This window comes from Protopterus annectens, chromosome 10.part0 (assembly GCF_019279795.1).
Source record: "Protopterus annectens isolate FY-2018-M chromosome 10.part0, PAN1.0, whole genome shotgun sequence".
Classification (NCBI taxonomy): Eukaryota; Metazoa; Chordata; order Ceratodontiformes; family Protopteridae; genus Protopterus; species Protopterus annectens.
The window spans coordinates 1791292484-1791312810 of NC_056744.1; positions in this window are offsets into that span (position 1 = coordinate 1791292484).

Consider the following 20327-nt stretch of genomic DNA (forward strand, 5'->3'; position numbering starts at 1 on the left):
GAAACTTTTTTTTTTTTTTTCTGAACAAGTGCTGAGATCAAAGAAACAGATTTGAGTGCTGAAACTAGAAAACTGGCTAGTTATAAGAAAAAAAACTAAGCTAGAAGGCTTCCCTCCAACACAGAAGGGCTTGGGGGCTCAGAAGCCTACAAATAGTCTATACCACTTAACAGGAAAGGCAGGAAACAAGCTTAAATTTTTTTTTTTTTTTTTTTTCTGTTTCCCAGATGCTCTCTTTGTACACAGTAGGAGTGCCTGAAATCAGAATATGATCTCACTGCACTCAGTTGAGTGAGCAAATGAGATGGGCCCAGAAGGAGTATCCAAACACAAATTTACAAGAGGGGCGGGCAGTTTCAAGGCCACTAAGATTAACACCAAAATAAAAACAGGGAGGGTGAGACTAACTGAAGAGCAGAGTCAAAACTTCCAGTTCAGTTAATATTCCTGCAACACAGTTAAAATCAATTTAAATACTGTATTTTTTGAAAAAAAAAGTGCAGATAAAGGTACTTAAATTCTCTTATACGTCCAGTTGAATAAAGCAAGTTCTTAGCCGGCCAAAGCTGAGGTTTTTAAGCAGAAAATATTTTACACTGTACCACTTAAATAGGCAAGGACAGGAAATCAAAGAATGTGGCTACCTCCACACCTGTAATTACTAGCAAATAACAAAATTCAGCAAACACTGACTAACTTCCAGTTCAGTTAATATTCCTGCAACACAGTTAAAATCAATTTAAATACTGTATTTTTTTTAAAAAAGTGCAGATAAAGGTACTTAAATTCTCTTATACGTCCAGTTGAATACAGCAAGTTCTTAGCCGGCCAAAGCTGAGGTTTTTAAGCCTATTTGTAATCTATAATTATTTGTTATAGATAGTGCCCGGATTGGGCTTAGTTGTTTTGTGGGTCTTTACAAGTTAAGTAAGGGCTTTTACTGCCTTACTTTTTGCAGTTTACTGTTTTGTTTTACTGGACTATGTCTGACGAAAAGGAGAAATCCCATCCTAAATCGGGATTCAAAAAATGCCCAGATTGTTGGCAGAAAAGATCCGTCACCGACGGACACATTCAATGTGTCTATTGTCTGGGGGCTAAACACCTCCAAGACACTTGCAGCATTTGCCATTCCTTTTCTTCAAGAGTCCTCTTGGAGAGAAGGAGGAAGCTTATAGACAGGGGATTATTACAGCATTCCTTTTCTGAGGTGTTGAGTAGCCATGTGGGTACTAGCACGTCCTCCAAATCCTCAAAATCCACAACATCTACAGATCCTAAAGTGACAAAAAAGGCAAATACTTCAGAGGGAGGTTCATCGGTTCCACAGACCTCAGAACCGAGTATACCTTTGATTCAGAGCCAGCTCTCAGTATTGGAGCCAGTCTCTGACGTTCCCTCTTCTCCTCTGCTCCAGTCAGCACCTTCGGTGCATTCAGCTAAGTCCTCAGTCAGCCTTTCAGATTTGGACATGGATCGGCTAGTGCAGAAGCTTTTACAGGCACCAGGACTTGCCAAATTGATGTCGGCCCCGACCAGCTCATCAGTGCCGAAGACCATGGAACCGGATTTGTCTACTCCTCCTCCGAGCCATACTGGACTCTCGGAGCCGAAGGATACTGAACCGATGATTGTCGAACCCTTGGAACCGATACCCATACAGGTGTTATCAGCTCCATCTACTCGGATGTCCTCAGTGCCGACCGAGGACTCTAGGAGTCTACGCTCTCCCATTGGGTCCGGGGAGGATAGTCGAACTGATTTGTCAGCGCCAACTCTTCCTCTCAGGGCTTCAGCTCAGATGAGCTCAGCTCCTACCTTGGGCTCGGAGCCCAGGGTTTTGGTGCGGGAGGATCGGACGGTACTCTTGGGTCCGTCCACTCCTTCTTGTCGGAGCCATGGTGCCTTCAATGCTATGAGGAGAGTTTTGTCTCCAAAGACAATGCCAGTATCGGTTCAGCCTTCCCTCTCCCCTCAAACTCCTGTGTCTGCTTCTTCATCTACCGGTCCCCCCAAGCGTAGAGACCCTGAGCCTCAAGTACCCCCACAGGGTGTCCCCTGCTCTTCTGAGACCTCCCCAGATCCTCCCACTGAGGAGGTGCCCAGGAAGAGACTGTGCAAAAGGAGGCAGTTAGACTCCCCGCAGGAGTCTTTGACATCTGACATGGACTTGGATGAGTCAGAAGGGTCCCCTTGATCCCCCTCTGAGGATATCTCCTTTGCAGATATACTAGAGATCCTTAGTCAGAGGGGCGATTGGCAGTCCAAGACCCCTACTGAGGACAAGCCCATGCTCTTGAAGGCTTTTGGGTCTTAACCTTCCACTTCTTGGGTGTCTCCGCCTTACGATGAGCTCATGGAACTGATCTCTCGTAAGGCATGTGAGTCACTGGAGGCCATGGAACCTGTTCCTCGTAAGCCCTATAAATTCATGTCTGCCCCAGTGGACAAGCCATTTTTGACAAAGGGAGTGCCTGTTGATGCCATGGTGGTAGCTGCAGCCACCAAAAAGGAAGTGTCTGAGACATCCACATCAATCCATCATCCTAACAGAGATTCTAGGGTCATGGATAGATATGGGAAACGCATGTTTAGTTCAGCGACTTTTTCTCTGCGATCACTGAACTAGTTAACCCACTTTACGAGACTACAAAGAGATCTCCTGAAAGAGCTAGGAGATACTCTCCGGGGTACGGTAGCTGCAGGGGTGGCCGACAAAGTCAACGCCCAGCTCGCTACCCTAAACTCAGTGGTAAACTCGTCCATGTGTCTCATATCCTATGCAGCTGATGGTTTGAGTAGAGCCGCTAGTTCAGGAATTGCTCTTCGAAGACAAGCCTGGATACGTCTCTGTTCCTTTGCAGAGCCCTTTAAGTCTTCCTTTATTAACACCCCATTCGATGGCTCATCACTGTTTGGGCCCAAAGTAAAGGAAACTTTAACCAGGTCTGAGCAGGAAGGCAAGACCTTATTTGCCGTTGGAGTCCGTTTTTCTATCCCTACTCGACCCTACCCCAAGGGCCCTAGGGGAGGGAAAATATGGTTCTGAAAAGCACAGGGAGCCTTTCAGGACACACATGGAGAAACCCCCTCTAGAGGCAGAGGAGGGGGTTATAACGGAAGATGCCGCCCCCATGGCAGAGGGGGTCCACAGTAACAGGGTGACAGGGGTCAGTTCTGTGGTCAACCCTACCAGCGCCCCTGAAAGGGGGCCTGACTGTTCGACTCTGGAGGCAGTCGGGGGTCACTTGTCTTTGTTCCCAGAAGCCTGGCTAAACATAACAACAGATACATGGGTACAAAGCATCATTTCCAGAGGATGTTTCATACCGTTCTCTTCCCCTCCCATTCCTGTAAAGAGAATCCCAGATGTTCCACCCAATCTCAGGGAACAAGCAGTCGTAGAGGTCCACAGATTGCTAGAAAAAAGAGTCATCCAACCAGTCCCAGCAGACCAAGTTTGATTCGAAACTTACTCAAGATTCTTTTTGGTACCAAAGAAAACAGGGGACTGGAGATCTATCTTGGACCTCAGCAGACTCAGCCATTTCACAAAGAAAGAGAAGTTCCGAATGGTCACGCTTCAGTCCATTCTTCCCTTCCTAGGGAAAGGTGATTGGATGTGCTCCATAGATCTCAAGGATGCATACTATCACATAAAGATGAACAGATTCTCCAGAGATCATCTGCGTTTCCGGCTGCGAGCCAATCATTACCAGTTTTGAGCCCTGCCCTTTGGTCTCACTACAGCCCCCAGAGTGTTCACCAAATGCATGGCAGTGGTCATGGCTCTCCTGAGACGTCTAGGATTCCAGGTGTTTCCATACCTAGACGATTGGCTCCTCACCGCTACCACCAGGCATCAATTGACTCAGGCAACACAATACACTCTGACACTCTGCCATCAATTAGGCATTACAATCAACTTTGAAAAGTCTGCCTTATCACCATCGCAGCATACCATTTTTATAGGAGCAGAGTTAGATACCTCAACTACCACTCTACGTCTTCCTATCGAAAGAGTTTCACTTCTCCGCCAACATGTCAGCTCACTGGTGTCAGAGAACAAAGCTACAGCAGCAGAGGTATTGAAGGTACTAGGTTTGATGGCAGCAGCAATCCTGGCTATACCACTCGCAAGGATGCATATGTGAATTCTTCAATGGCTCCTCTTTGCTCAGTGGTCGTACCAGAAACTACCGATGCACCACAGGATTCTCATCATGAATTCTTGCAAGAGAGACCTTCGTTGGTGGTTGACATCTCTTCATGTCACAATCGGAAGATCCTTTGCCCCCCCCCCCCAGTAGCCATTGTGACCACAGACGCTTCCCTGATAGGGTGGGGGAGCATTTTCAGGAAAAGACTGCCCAAGGCACATGGGCAAATCAAGAATCAGATCTGCACATCAATGTTCTAGAGTTGAGAGTTGTACTTCTGGCATTGCAGTACTTTCAGGACTCTTTCTAGGAACTATTGCAATTCAGACAGACAACATGTCCGTAGTCTGGTACTTGAACAAGCAAGGTGGAATCAAGTCTTACCCCCTTTGTCGAGAAGCCCTCAGGGTCTGGCAATGGGCTGTGTCATCCCAGCATTTTCTGTTAGCAATGCACATCCCGGGGAAATCCAACGTGATAGCGGACAAGCTAAGCAGGGAGATATTGCTCTCTCATGAGTGGTCTCTCAAACAACAGGTTGCTGAGTTGATTTTCTGCAAATGGGGCCAGCCTTGCTGCGACCTCTTTACCAGCCACATCAATTCAAAATGCAGTAGCTACTTTACCCTAATACCACCTCCAGGTCATCCCCCAAGAGATTTACTTTTACACTATTGGCCCCCGGGTCTCCTTTATGCATTTCCACCCTTTCCATTGATACCCAGATTTTTACAGAAAGCAAAATCACTGGGAAGGACTGTTATTCTCATAGCCCCCTATTGGCCTCGACAGATTTGGTTCCTGTTTCTCCACCATCATCTGTTGGAAGATCCATGGATCCTGGACCCAGTTCCAGACCTTCTGACGCACCCGTCAGGGGACCTCCATCCTTCACTGCAATCCCTGAAACTGACTGCTTGGTTAATCCACTTCCCCTAATTGCCAGGCATCATTCAATTTCAGAAGATACAAGACAAATTCTCTTGTCTTCTCACAAACCATCTACCAGGAAATTATATGGCAGTAAATGGAAAAGGTTCTCAATTTGGGCCAACACGCAGAAGATTGACCCTTTCCAAGCTCCACTATCATCTATTTTAGAATTCTTCACAAAGATTTTTAAGGAAGGGTCAGCAGCTGCTACAGTTCAAGTCCAGTTAGCTACCATCTCAAATTTTCACATTGGGTTTGGTGGCTCAAATGTTATGGGCCATAAATTATCTAAGACTTTTCTTAAAGGCGTTCTTCACATGAGACCTATCAAAATTCCCTATTCTCCCTGGAAATTAAACTTTATGCTGTCTCAAATTATTCTTCCCCCTTTTGAACCAGCATCTTCTTGTGATCTCAAATATTTATCGTGGAAAACCACTTTTCTTGTGGCCATTACTTCTGCCCGCAGAGTGTCAGAACTTCAAGCATTATCTATCAGACCGCCTTATATGATTTTCCATGCTGATAGAGTATCTCTCAGAACAAACCCCTCATTTTTACCTAAAGTTTGTTCTGAATCAAATATCAATCAGGTCATTGAGCTGCCAGTCTTTTTTCCCAACCACTCTAGCAAATTGGAATACATGCTGCACAAACTTGATGTACACAGACAGCTCAGATTTTATCTTTACAGAACTAAAGATATTAGAAAATCAGATCAACTTTTTGTATCTTTCTCAGAAGCCAGAAAAGTCAATCCAGTGGCTAAAACAACCTTATCTAAATGGTTATCCGATTGTATATCCTTTGTTTATGAAAATGCGAGCATGCCATTAACACACAAACCTAAGGCTCATTCTACCAGAGCCATCTCTACGTCTTCTGCTTTTCAAGCTAAATTGCCCTTTGACAATATTTGTGCTGCAGCCACTTGGTCTAAGCCTCATACCTTTATCACACATTACAAAGTAGATAAGGCTTCAAGGGACAGGTCTTCCTTTGGTTCCACGGTACTGAAGAACATACTCACATGAGCCACCCAAGATTGAGGATGCTAGGGATGCTACCCATCAGTGAGAATAAATGGCAAGATTTAACAACTTCACATAAAGTTATGTACTTACCATAACATTCCATGTGAGTTGTTTATCTTGCCTTTATTCTCACATCCCTCCCTCCTTCCCCCTCCTGGCTGACTGTTGACTTAGTAGTATCATCCTGGTTATTCAGTATTTCTTCTTCCCCCTCGGGAAGTGTTCTTGGTAAAAATAAATAAAAGGGTATTTATAAATATATACATATATATATATATATATATATATATATATATATATATATATATATACTGCTTCTCACAGCAAACAAGATCTGAGGTAATTCCAGCAGTGCATTGTGGGATAAGGGGCTTGGTCTCGAGCTACTGGCAAACCTTGAGCTTTGCTATCGGCCGTGTCGGAGCCGGGGATCGGCTCCGAACCCATCAGTGAGAATAAAGGCGAGATAAACAACTCACATGGAACGTTATGGTAAGTACATAACTTCTTTTTATCATTCCCTGATAGGGAAGGTGAAATTTTACTTAAGAAGGCACTGCTGTACTGGAACCAAAGTCTTCTTAAGACACAAAATCTTGTTGGCTGTCTACTGCTGAAATCAAAGTTTGGTTATAACACAGAGTTTTGCATAACTGCATTTGCAGTCCGTTTAAACCACAAAGCCTTGAAAGCTGCACGCTGATGAGAAAATATATTTTGCAGCACAATACTATTTTAATTCTAGCACAGTTACTAATAAATAACATCTTTATAACAGATGACACATACTATACTGTTACAGCTTTTAGCTTTAATATACAATGTGTACTTCATGATCAGTATGGATAATAATTATCCTACAAAATACCTTGGAACAAGTAGTTCCTAGAAATACCTCTAACACAGCTTAGTTTTACACTTTTTATACTGTTCTTCTCATGCACTTTAGATCCTTTTTTTTCCCTCTTGGTATCTCTTTTTAGACTTTGCAAGGAAGCATCTGTTAGGAAACACTTCTGCTGATGCTTGTGAGAAAGCATGTATAGATGTTTTTTTCTGCTGATTTTGTAAAAAGCATGCCCATTCACCTGTACGAATGCACATCAAATTTCCTTGCTGATATTGTGTTTTCAGAGGTGTTTTTAAGGAAACATCTTGTGAGAAAGCATACAGAATTGTTTTTTAGAGTTTCTGCTGATTCTGTAAGGAAACATGTCCATTAACAGATGTTCCTTTTTTTTCAAAACACTGTCAAGGTTATGTCACATTGTATGGATGCTCATTATATACTGCTAAGCTCTATTCCTACATTCAAGCAAACTTTTTTATGCTTTATTTTTTTGCATATTTATGGCAACATTGATTTCAACCTTTATTCATTGTTTAACATACTGTAACAGTACTCCCATTTTATTTTAAACCAGGAAGACACATTCATCATTGTTTGGTAATATATTTTCATTGTGACAATTGACAATAGTAACTTGTTGACTAACTTTTGTTAAGCAAACTTTAATACATATGAGTACTATGCAACCAAGCACTACAATAACAATAATATCAATTAAAAATATAATGATTTTTCCTGTCCACCCTGTAAATAAATTACTAAACCACTCTCTCCAATTGTCATTCCATTTTTTTCTAGTATGTTGTGGCATTTGCCCAATGACCTCTAAATGCATTTTTAGAGACTATGTTTTATCTCTAATAAATGTACAACATTGTTCTCCTATTAGGGCACATATACCCCCTTGGGACACTAGTATGTAATCTAATGCCATTCAATTTTGTCAAACGATAGTTTGTATGGCTGTCATTTCAACAGTAATGTCTGAAATTGCATTGAAAGTGGCATTTGCCAATACTTCAACTAGTTTAGTTTTCTTAATTCCCAAATGGCTTTTGCTGCTCCATATCATGGGAATATGACTGCTCCTTAAATTACATAATCTCCTACAACCATATCTTTTCATTTTAAGTAATCAAGATTTTGGTGGTAAATACATGACATATCTAGGGTGTTTAGTGGATTTTCTGGACTTTCGTTTATAGGTAATATGTCTCTTTTCCTTCTTGCATTGCTAATGCTTCCATTTGGTAACTTTTTTGCATGGTGCATTGCTGGTATTACTAATCCAATATAGCAGGTACCATCCCATCCCTTTGGTAACAATTTATAAGCATATTTACCACAAATGTACTATAACCCATCCGAGAGAGCCACGCTGCTATTTACTACACTGCCATTTACCTGCCCCATAATAGAAGTTTTGTCATGTATAACCATAAAATTTTTATTTGTTTTACTTTGCCAACATGTAACGTTGGTGTTACACTCATTTTTATTGTTTTGTAAAAAAAGGAAATACCACTGTGTCACTTAATATTAACTGACCCTCGGCTGGTATTAGAATAGAAAACCATGAAAAAATACCCCATGTACTGGTATGTGGTTATGAAAGTTTATCATTTCAATTGTTTTAGTACAATTACTATTACCCACTGGGATGGTTCCATTTTGTTGAAAACATGTGATTCCCTGTACTATAGCATACAACTGTACTCTTGCTTTATGTAGTTGTACATTTATAACTTGGTCTCCTGTTTCATTTATTAATACCCTACAACTACTAATAGTATCTAGTGGAACTGGCACCAGGGGCATAACCCATGTTATTTTAGGTATTAAACTACTTACCCAGCAGTTAGAAACATTCATGCTTTTTTTGCATACCAGCATTGTCTTGACAAAAATGTATTAAAAGATGATGACCAATCTTGCTCATTTTTCCACATATCTTTACTCTCTCTTTTGTGTAACTTTACAGTTTTATTAACAGGTTGTAAATACAATTTAATGCTAAGCAATACAATAACTAGTATGATAGCTGCAATTACTTTAAAAAACATCCTTTAAATAAAAATTCCATTGCTGAATCATTTTGCCTTTGATCATCTGAAACTGGATTTCTAAAAGGATGCACTTTAAACCATATCAATTTCATTATGTTTTCTCTGTGAGGAACTTACAACAGAATACACTTAGATTTACATTGCTCATTAGTTTTAACAACTTTTAACTGATCTTTATGTACCAACATTGTTTTGTTTTTCTTTTTTGCTTTAATTTTGTACACTAATGGTTGAATTTGTTACACTACTTCAAAATGGCCTTGCCAATTGCTATCCCATGAGCCTTCTGTTTGTAATGTTTTTACCAATACTTCTGCTCCGCAGGGAAGGTTTTCTTCAAGCAGTAATATTGGCACCTTTTTCCATAGATGGAACACTTTCTCCCTTGCATTATAGTCACATACTTCAGTAAGTTGCTTTCCCCATTCTTCATGTTTGCTGATTTCTAACATGGGTCTACCATTAGGTGTATCTGGATCAAATGGCAATTGTATAGGCATTTTGTGACCTGTTATTATTTCATATGGGGAGATACCTGTTTTGCTATTTGGTGTCGCTCTGAGACCCATTAAAATGAAAGGTAGATGCTGTACCCAAGTATTCCCTTTTTCCAGGCATGCCTTTTTTAGACATTCTTTTAACATCCGATTCATACAGCCTACAATGCCATTGGATTGTGGATGGTATGGTACATGAAACCTTTGCTATATGCCTAACAAATTACACATTTGTTTAATGAGATCACTAACAAACTGTGGACCATTGTCTGATTCTATGACATGTGGCCACCCCCAATGGCAATAAAAAAAAAAAATACATAAAGCCTCTGCAGGTACCTTTGCTGTCATTGTTTTGGTAGGAGTTGCTTCTACTCATTTTGAGAAGACATCCACCACTACTAATAGGTATCTGTAACCTTCCTTTGTTCTTGGCAAATGATCTGCATAATCTAGCTGAACTGCATACCATGGCCCATCCACTGGCTGCACCTGATGTAACTGAGTTTTTTTTGCTTTTAGCATTTATCTGCAAACAGCTTAGACATTCTTTTACAATTAGCCTACAGACCTTTTTTAAACTTGGGTTCCAATATATTTCCTTTACAGCTGCCCATAGCTTATTAGCTCCTACATGACCCAGTATTTGGTGATTTAACTTGACCAGCTGCTGTACCAACTGAAATGGTACATATGGCCACTGTAGTCCCTTAGAGGTCGTGTATGCACAATACTCTCTTGGTGGTATTCTCACTCGTCTGCACTGATCAGTTTCTTCTTTCAAGCCCTATTGTGTTTGAATATTTACAAGATCTCCCTCTATTTCATCTAGCTCTTTTAAGACACTAACTCTACACTGATGCACACATATTCTGGAAGTTCCTTTCTGTCTTGTGTTGTTTGTTTTGCCAATGTGTCAGCTAATGCATTTAACCTGAAAGTTTCACGTGTCGGATTTTGATGTGCTTTTACTTTTAAGATGCTGTACTGTCCCTGTTTATTTGACATTGTTACAACTTTATGTATTTATGTATGTCTTTTAATACTTCAGCATGCTGTAATGGTTTGCCTGCACTGTCCACAAATCCTCACTTTACCCAGGTGTCCATATACAGTTTTAAAGAATTTGCTACATAAGCACTGTCTGAGAAAAAGGATTGTAATACTTTAACACATGCAGTACTGCATCCAGTTCAGCTCTTCGAGCTGACATATGCACTGCTAACTTGATCATATTAGTTTGTTTACAAAAACTCATGTCATAGCTGTATCTTCTGCAGTGAAATTAATACAGTACTTTTCTTTAGTCACCCTATCATTAAACAATATTTTACATTTACTACATATGCTACATGTTTTATTTATTTATTATTTATTTATTAGACATTTGCTGACCGGGTTAATCCAACTGGGACAGAGCCCTTTTTCAGTGGAGACCCAGGGAGAAAAGCTCATGAGAAAAATATTATACTGAAAATGTTATGTATCTTGCAAAGTGTGTAGCCTGTGATAACTTCTGCATAGAGAAAACCAATTAGAAGTTAAAGGAATGGATTAGCTCATATTTATCAGACATATGTAGAGGTATTGAGACAAACACCCTACGTAAGCATATTTTATCTGTGGACAGGGAACATAAATTTAAGTTTGGAGTTCTTCAAAAAATCTATCGTGATATACGTGGAGATGATCTAGTTACTAGAACTGAAATGGCTGAATACAAATGGATAAATTATTTCAGGACTGATTTGTTACCTGACTTGAACAATCAAAATAGCATAAAACCTGTATTAAAAATTAAACGAGTTTTTGTAAGCAAACTAATGTTTATGATATATAGCTTGGGCTGTGCAATACTATAATAGATATAACAAGTCATTTTAAGTATTTTTGATTTTCTGCTTTATGATGATTTTATTAAGTTTTAATTACTTTAGTCCTGTGACCTTAATTAGATTTTGATAGTCTGGCTTGGTATATAAATTCAAAGCATGCAACTGTTTTTATTAAGCATTGGCAAAGAGTTCTACTGAAAGCTTTGATGTTTTTACTGCTGCTTGTGGAATAAATCTTCAGACATTGAGTGCCTGGTTTTATTTTGTGTGTTTTTTTTTTGTTTTTTTTTTTTTTTTATACCTTTGGAACACTTTTTCATCCAAGAGAGCTGCTTTTTTTTGTATTTTCTGCAATAATGTAATTTGATTTAATAAACCAACAAAAGGAATATTTCAAAACCAGTCTTGTGTGTCTTTATTAATGACATCATTTTAGCACTGCTTAAATATCTTTCAGTTTAATAAGAGCTTTAATGAAACAGAATTATTAAGAGAGATATTGCACATTTTGAATCTGAACGTTTTTCTAAACTAAAATGCCTTATATTTATTAATTTAAGTGCTAAAGACCACGTGATCATTATTACTCTGTACAATTGTCAGGGAAACTGGATGAATAAACACCTCACCTGCTTTACTGTACATGCACTCTAAACTGCGGTATACATGTAAAGTCAGTTATCAGCTTTATTATTGATCCATAGTATTTTCCAATGTTTATTTAAGCTTTTATTTAGCTCATGTGGCTGGTGTTGTCTGTTATTCAACAGCTAGCCTGCTCCTATGGCATCCCTGATGACATTGGGCTCTGGAGTGATTACATGATGTCTGGTATTCAAGAAACTTAGCCACTGAGAGCATTGTTAGTCAACAAACAAAAATCTCAAAATATAATGTCATAGTGAGAGCACTGTTAGTCAACAAAGAAAAATGTCAAGCTAAAATGGCATAGTATCTTTAAAGAGAATAGAGAAAAGATACGTTATTAATTTACTAATAGAATTAATTGGATTAATTTACACAGACACCGACATTATTTCCATTAATATGGTCAAATGAGGAAACATATAAGCATTTGCGTTGGTTGAAATTCTATACCCATTTCCAATGTATCAGTGAAACTGCCTAAAATTTGGTAGGACCTATGTATTTTTATTTATTTAGGTGAGGTCTTAATATATTTTCCTTGCTCTGGAAAACAGTATCTTGAAATGTACTAATAGTGAACTGTTGTCAGAAACAGGGGGCAGCATGCTTATCTTTGGTGCAGAAGGCTGTAGGATCTATTCCCACTTCAGGTAGATAGATCACTGACACCACATTGTGGCATAAGGGGGATCTTGTACTCCAGAGTGTGTTTTCTTCAAATGAGACATTAAACTGAGACTCCATCTGCCTGAGCTGATGGCTCAGGTGGATGGAAAAGATCCCATGACACCTATCAAAAAGAACATGGGGCCCTTTATTCATACAAAGAAGACATTATTTACAAAATGTTTCCATAGCTGCAGAATTGCAATTCTCTGTTTCCCTCTTTTTTACTTATTATACATCCATGCTAATTTACTGCCTTCTGCACTTGTTTTTTAGTCATTTGTTAATTTAATTGCATTTATTTGAACTGTATTTGCCGTACTGTTGCTACACACTCGGGTATGCTGGCCTGCACTACAATTTGAATTGTATTTACTGCTGTTTTAGCTGCTTTTCTGTAACAAAAAAAATAAATTCTAAGCTGGTTTCCTGCCTTTCCTGTAACTAGTCAAGTCCAGATACAGACTTGCTGTATCCAGGACTGTTGGTAAGCTTCTGAGCCCCCTCAAGCCTTTCTGTGTTGGAGGGAAGCCTTCTAGATTATCAGTGGGAGTGGTAAGCACTAGGTAGCCTATCTACCATTGGAAGAGTAGGTTTTGGCCCTGAAATTGTAGTTCATTGGCCATTTGGGCAGTTTTTCCATCTCTTTCTACTCTCTGGTTAAAAGCCCGTTTTGTGTTTGGTCCCTGCTTTTCCTATAACTAGTGTAGTCCAGGTACAGATTTGCTGTATCCAGGACTGTTGGTAAGCTTCTGAGCCCCAACAAGCCCTTCCGTGTTGGAGAGAAGCCTTCTAGCTTATCAGTGGGAGTGGTAAGCACTAGGTAACCTATCTACTACAAGAGGAGTGGTTTCTGGCCCAGAAATTATAGTCTATAGGCCGTTTGGGAAGCTTTTCCATCTCTTTCAACCTTCTGATTTAAAAGTCTGTGTTTGCGCTTGTTTCCTGCCTTTCCTGTTACTAGTCTAGTCCAGGTACAGACTTGCTGTATCCAGGACTTTTTGTAAGCTTCTGAGCCCCCCAAGCCTTTCTGTGTTGTAGGGAAGCCTTCTAGCTTATCAGTGGGAGTGGTAAGCATCAGGTAGCCTATCTACCACAAGAGGAGTGATCCCTGGCCCAGAAATTGTAGCTACTGGCTGTTTGAGCAGTATTTTTTCCATCTCTTTCAACTTTATGGATTGAAAGTCGTACTTGTGCCTGTTTCCCACCTTTTCTATAACTAGCCTAGTCCGGTTACAGAGTTGCTGTATCCAGGATTGTTAGTAAGCTTCTGAGCCCCCCAAGCCTTTCTGTGTTGGAGGGAAGCCTTCTAGCTTATCAGTGGGAGTGGTAAGCACTAGGTAGCCTATCTTCCATGGGAAAAGTGAGTTTTGTCCCAGAAATTGTAGTTTATTTGGCCGTTTGGGCAGTTTTCCATCTCTTTCAACTTGCTGGCTTAAAAGCCTATGTTTGTACTTGTTCCCCGCCTTTTCTGTAACTAGTCTAGTCCTGGTACAGATTTGCTGTATCCAGGACTCTTTGTAAGCTTCTGAGCCCCCCAAGCCTTTCTGTGTTGAAGGGAAGCCTTCTAGCTTATCAGTGGGAGTGGTAAGCATTAGGTAGCCTATCTACCACAAGAGGAGTGGTTCCTGGCCCAGAAATTGTAGCTATTGGCTGTTTGGGCAGTTTTTTTTCCATCTCTTTCAATGTTCTGGTTTAAAAACCACACTTGCGCTTGTTTCCCACCTTTCCTGTAACTAGCCTAGTCCAGATACAGAGTTGCTGTATCCAGGACTGTTGGTAAGCTTCTGAGCCCTGCAAGCCTTTCTGTGTTGGAAGAAAGCCTTCTAGCTTATCAGTGAGAGTGGTAAGCACTAGGTAGCCTGTCCACCATGAGAGGAGAGGCTCCTGGCCCAGAAATTGTAGTTTATTGACCATTTGGACAGTTTGTCCATCTGTTTCAACTTTCTGGTTTAAAAGACCACATCTGTGCTTGTTTCCCATCTTTCCTGTATCTAACCTACTGGGTAGCACTAGAAAGCCTTAAACTGATACAAACCTTCTAGCTTAGAAGAGAGACTTTGGAGTGATTAAGTATCAGTTTTCTGTACTTTCTTGCTGTACTTAACTGTTCTCTGCCTAAACGCAGATTTTCCAGAGTTCATTGTGATTTAAAAGCTTGTTTTTTTCACATATTGTACTTATTTGACTGCCTGCACTTTTAAAAAGTTGTTTTTTGTTTAAATAATTTGTTTAACTGTTGTAGGCTACACACTAAAGTGTGATAGCCTTTTCTGATTGTTTGTAGTCACTTAAAGCTGTTTTAAGTGTATTTTCTTTACTGTTTTTGCCTTATCTTTTCAAAAAAACAAAACAAAAAAATCCTTGTTTCCCGCCTTTCTAAGCTAGTATAGTCCAGTTTTCAGGCTAGTGCTGAATTCAGGACTGTGATACTAGTTTCTGAGTTGCCCATACCTTACTTGGATAGAAGGAAGTTTCCTGTTCACCTGTGACAGAGGGGAGCTTTGAGCAACCTATCTGTCTCTGGAGGAGTGGTTCCAGCCCAGAAATTAGTAGTTTATTGGCCATTTTGGGCTAATTTCTATCTATTTCATTTCCCTACTATAAAAACCGCGTTTGCATGGTTTTGCACACTGGGCAGTGCCAGTTAGCTACAATTAAATTATTCCCACCTCCACTAAGTCTCCTCTTCAGGTTTTTCCCTTGAAACTAGTCTAACTCTCAACCTAAGCACTCAAAAAGCATCTTACAGCCCAGCACTTGCTCAGACCTAATAGCAAGCACTAATATACCCTGACACTGATTGCCCAGCAGGGCAAGGCTCTTTATTCACCCCTCACCAACCAAGCAACTAAGCAGCTCACCTTACTATTCAGGCATGACCAAAGGGCAACTTCAGGTGCACTCTCCAGTCCAGTTGGTGAATCTGGGTATCCTGAGGCAATGTTACAACTGCCTCATGTACACAGACAACCCTCTCCTCCTACCACAAAACACTAACATATGCGAGAGATGCAATTATACAGACAAACTGGAAGCTAAGCTGTCTCCACCCAAGAGTGGAAGAGACAGCCAAGAGGAGAAGGTTAACACTTGCAACACACCTCCAGCTGCACACAGACCTACTAAAACAGCACTGGCAAAAAATACACATAAATACACAAAATCATACTCGGAGGCTCTAAATAAAAACCTGCAAAAGCATCAGAGACCTCCAAAGCAGACACTCAAACAACCTGCACTTCCTGTCACAAACCAGACAACACATAAAACACAAAATCAGTGTGCCACACAATCACAGCCCTTAAGGCAAAATAACATATCTAACACACTAGTAATAGGTGACTCTATAGTCAGGCACACTGATGTCCCACTCACTAGGCTGGACAAGCAGAAGGTTACTGTTAGCTGCCTGTCGGGAGCCAGAATCCGCCGCATAACAAAAGCACTCAGGTCACTCCAGAACAAGTACAAATATGACTCTGTCATTGTCCATGTTGGTGTGAATGACCTGAGACATACCTTCCTGGACTACATGAAAAGAGAAATGGAAGAGCTCTCTGATCATGCAGCCCAGGCTGGTATGATGACCCTGACCCTGAGTAGCATCTTGCCCTCACCAAGAATGATACCTCAGTATAAAGAAAAAATGATCAATTTCAACAATTGGCTAAGCTTCTGGTGTTATTCAAAGGGGATCTAGTGTCTGTCAGCCTGGGATGACATGCTCGACAAGCCACGTTGCTTCGCAAGAGATGGCTTGCACCTGTCACAACTAGGCTTTTGAATACTGGCCAAGGCTCTTGCTGCCCCCATAGTGCCTTTTTTAGGCAAGGCTCAAAAGTCAAACCCACCTCCATAAACAGCACAATTAACAAAAAACTGAGGGTTATGCTACTCAACGCCAGGAGTTTAAATCTCAAAATGCATGCGCTCAAAGCACTCCTCAGTATGGAGAACGTTGACATCTGTGCAGTAAGGGAAACCTGGTTCAAGGCTCCAGAGAGCACCCCAGCACTACCGGGCTACAACTCATACCACACGTTTCGGCCACAGAACACGGACCGAAACACAAAAGGAGGGGGTGTATCCATATTCATCAAGGATACCTACACCTCCTGGTTAGTGGCGCAGCATGATACCTCTGAGATCATCCATCTGCAACTAACATCAGGCAAATCTGCAATGCAAATTGTGGCCTGCTACAGATCACCCTCCATGACCCAGGACCACCACTCCACCTTTCTGGAGACACTGGAAAACATGAAGATCCTACCGAACACCCTGATATTGGGCGATTTCAATTACCCTACCATTCACTGAGAAAACTACTCAAGTACAAATTCCCAGGCCCAGCGCTTCCTAGAATTCATCAACTCAAACACCCTGGATCAGCTGGTAAACTCCCCTACCAGAGGTGAAAACATATTGGACCTGGTCATCACCAACATGGGCGACAGGTGTTCCACACTGGAGGTCAACCCGTCACTGGTTAGATCAGACCATAAACTAATCACTCTGGATGTCCACACCCCACCACCACCCCCAACTAAGGAAACCACAGTAAAAAACTTTTCTAAAGCAAACTTCACCTTATTTAAGACAGAGGTGGTAAGTTTCACAGCCCCCACGCTAAAGGATAACACTGCCTAAGATGCAGAAACCTTTACAAATGCACTCTATGAGCACCTACAAGGATGCATGGATCGTGCTATCCTTAGCAAAACCAAGACTCACTCCTCTAAGAGAAGGAAACCAGTTTGGTGGACCCCTGCAATAAACAGGCTATACAATAGAAGGAGGAAACTAGTTCAGAAAAAAAGCAAATCCCAAGAAGGAAAGACATCCCTGATCAGTATCAGTAAAAAACTGAGGTCCCCCATAAAATCATCCAAGGCCAACTTCGAAAGAAAAATAGCCAAGGATTCAAAAGATAACCACAAAGCTTTCTTTAGCTATGTCAAGAATCTAAGTGGCAACTCACAGATATGCACTGAACTAGTGCAAAATAGCACAAAATATACTGAACCTACTGATATTGCCAACATCCTGGCAAATAGATTCAGTGCAAACTTCACCCGCCCACCACCAAAAGGGCCTACAACAATACTGGAAAAGTGTAGTGTCCCAAAAATCACTGACGCACAGGTGAGAACAGCCCTTTCAAAAGCCAAAAACACAACATCAATGGGACCAGATGGTGTCCCAGGATGCGTCTTGCATGAACTACAGAACAAACTAACCCCCCACCTAAACACGCTGTTCAACCTCAGCCTCACCACAGGCTATGTGCCCATAGAATGGGGCACATCAAGGTTATTCCTCTCCACAAAGGAGAGGCCACAACTGACCCTGGTAACTATCACCCCATAAGCCTGACTAGCCTGGTCTGCAAGGCTATGGAGTGTATCATCATGGAACTCATTAACAAAGACATTGGGAACCTCCAAACACTTGATCTGACCCAGTTCGGCTTTAAGGGCAGATCATGTCTACTAAACCTGGTTGACTTCTTCAAGACAGTCACCAAGGCCATAGATGAGGGAAAGGTGGTTCACACAGCCTACCTTGACCTCGCCAAGGCTTTCGACACCATTCCCCACTCGGGTATTACAGAAAAACCCACCAGCCTGAACATAAACCCCTACGTCATGAGATGGGTTGCCAACAGGCTTACAGAGAGAACTCACACGGTAAGAATAGCAGGCTCCAGGTCCGACTCTAAACCAGTCACAAGTGGTGTCCTGCAAGGCTCGGTCCTGGGACCCCTACTGTTCGGCATATACTTCTCAGAAGTACAGGCAAACACAGGAGGACTATGGCTAATCAAGTTCGCCGATGACTGCAAACTGGGGGCCATAATTGACTCTCCAGCTGACACGGACATCCTCCAAAAGGGCCTTACTGAGACGGACACCTGGTGTCAAAGTCATGGCCTCAAACTAAATGCCAAAAAATGCATAGTCATCCCATTTGGGAAAAACAAAACATCCACAAATAACCACATAGATGGCAGCCCCCTTAATACAGAAGAGGTAATAAGACATCTGGGGACCCAGGTAGATAGTAATCTCTCCTTTGACAATCATATTGCCAAAGTAGTTAGGAAATCCTTCTATGTGGCCCATCTAATTACTAAAGGGCTCGCATCTAGAAATAAAGAGGTTATAGTGCCCCTCTACTTGTCACTCATTAGACCCATCATAGAGTACAATGCCCCATTTGGGATGTATCTCACAAGACACTTCCAACAGCTGGAAAGACCACAAAAGTACCTCACCAAGAGGATTACTGGCCTCAAACATATGTCCTATGCAGCCTGACTGAAAAAACTCCGGCTGTACTCAGTGGCATATCGCTTACTCAGAGGTGATCTTTGCCTGACTTACAAAGCCATGTCCAACTCAGAATTGATGGACATGCTCCACCTAAAGAAATCCAAGTCACTGCGAGCCATACACTCTAGTGAGCTAAACCTCACCACAACAATAAATAGAACATGCTGGAGGGATAGATTCCTGTCACAGAAACTCCCCATGCTTTGGAACAAAATTCCATATTACATCAGGCAGAGCCCCTCACTAACACTCTTCAAGAGAAACCTTGACGAGTGGATGGGTAACAAAAAATACACCCCTGGGATCACTTCATTGGCTCTTCTTGACAGAGGCTCAGTTAATTAATCAATGGGGCGGCGAAAGCCGACACACTCTGGCTAGGCTTATAAATGCCCTCGGGCAGATAGCCTAGTACCTACCTATGAACCTATGCTTTATTATGTCAAGTTTTATCCTTATTGGACCACCACTCTTTTTTCCTTACCCAAAATCCATTTTCCATTGAACACAAGTTCACTTATCCTCTGATTCCATATAATCCATATAAAAACATTTTTTATCTGTTATTTTGAAATATTGTTTATTTCTATTCTTATCCACGTTTTATATCTTCGAAGACATTTTCCTTACATAAATGTTCCCATAGTTTCACGACTCTTCTACAGTTTAACAACACGTGCTCAGTCCTTTTCTGTTCCCCACAGTGTAGACATTCTTTTACTTTTCTTCTTATACGGCATGTTTCATTTCACTGGTAATTTATTACCAGTCCCCCCCAAAAGAAAATCTTAGTATTCTGCTTTATTACACAATTTATTCTTACCATGTATAAAATGATCCAGTATCCATCTGCCTGCCCAGCACTAAAAAACATTCTACACAACTGTATTCCCAGGAGGCCATTGCAATCCAATGATCAAACACCCCTGCCTGTCTACAAACGTAGCAGATCTGCTGCTAAAGCCTGGAACTCCTTACCTGTATCCATCAGGTCTACACTCTCCCTCCCAGCTTTCAAAACCACTCTGAAAGACTTCCTAGCTAAAATCTGGCTCTGTTCTTGCTCAAATCCAGGATAAACTATATCCCTAAATGTGAACAAGTACTTTTTATTTGCTACATTTCCTTAGTCTCCCTTCTTCACTTACTTCCTTACTGCTATCTAATTCTCTTCCATGACTTTCTCTCTAAATATACCATAAGCCTGTTTTCCCTTGCTTCGTATTGCAATTCCTATTTGTATTAACTAACTTACCTTTAATTTCTCTACAAACTGTCTAAAATGTCTCTAAATATTAAA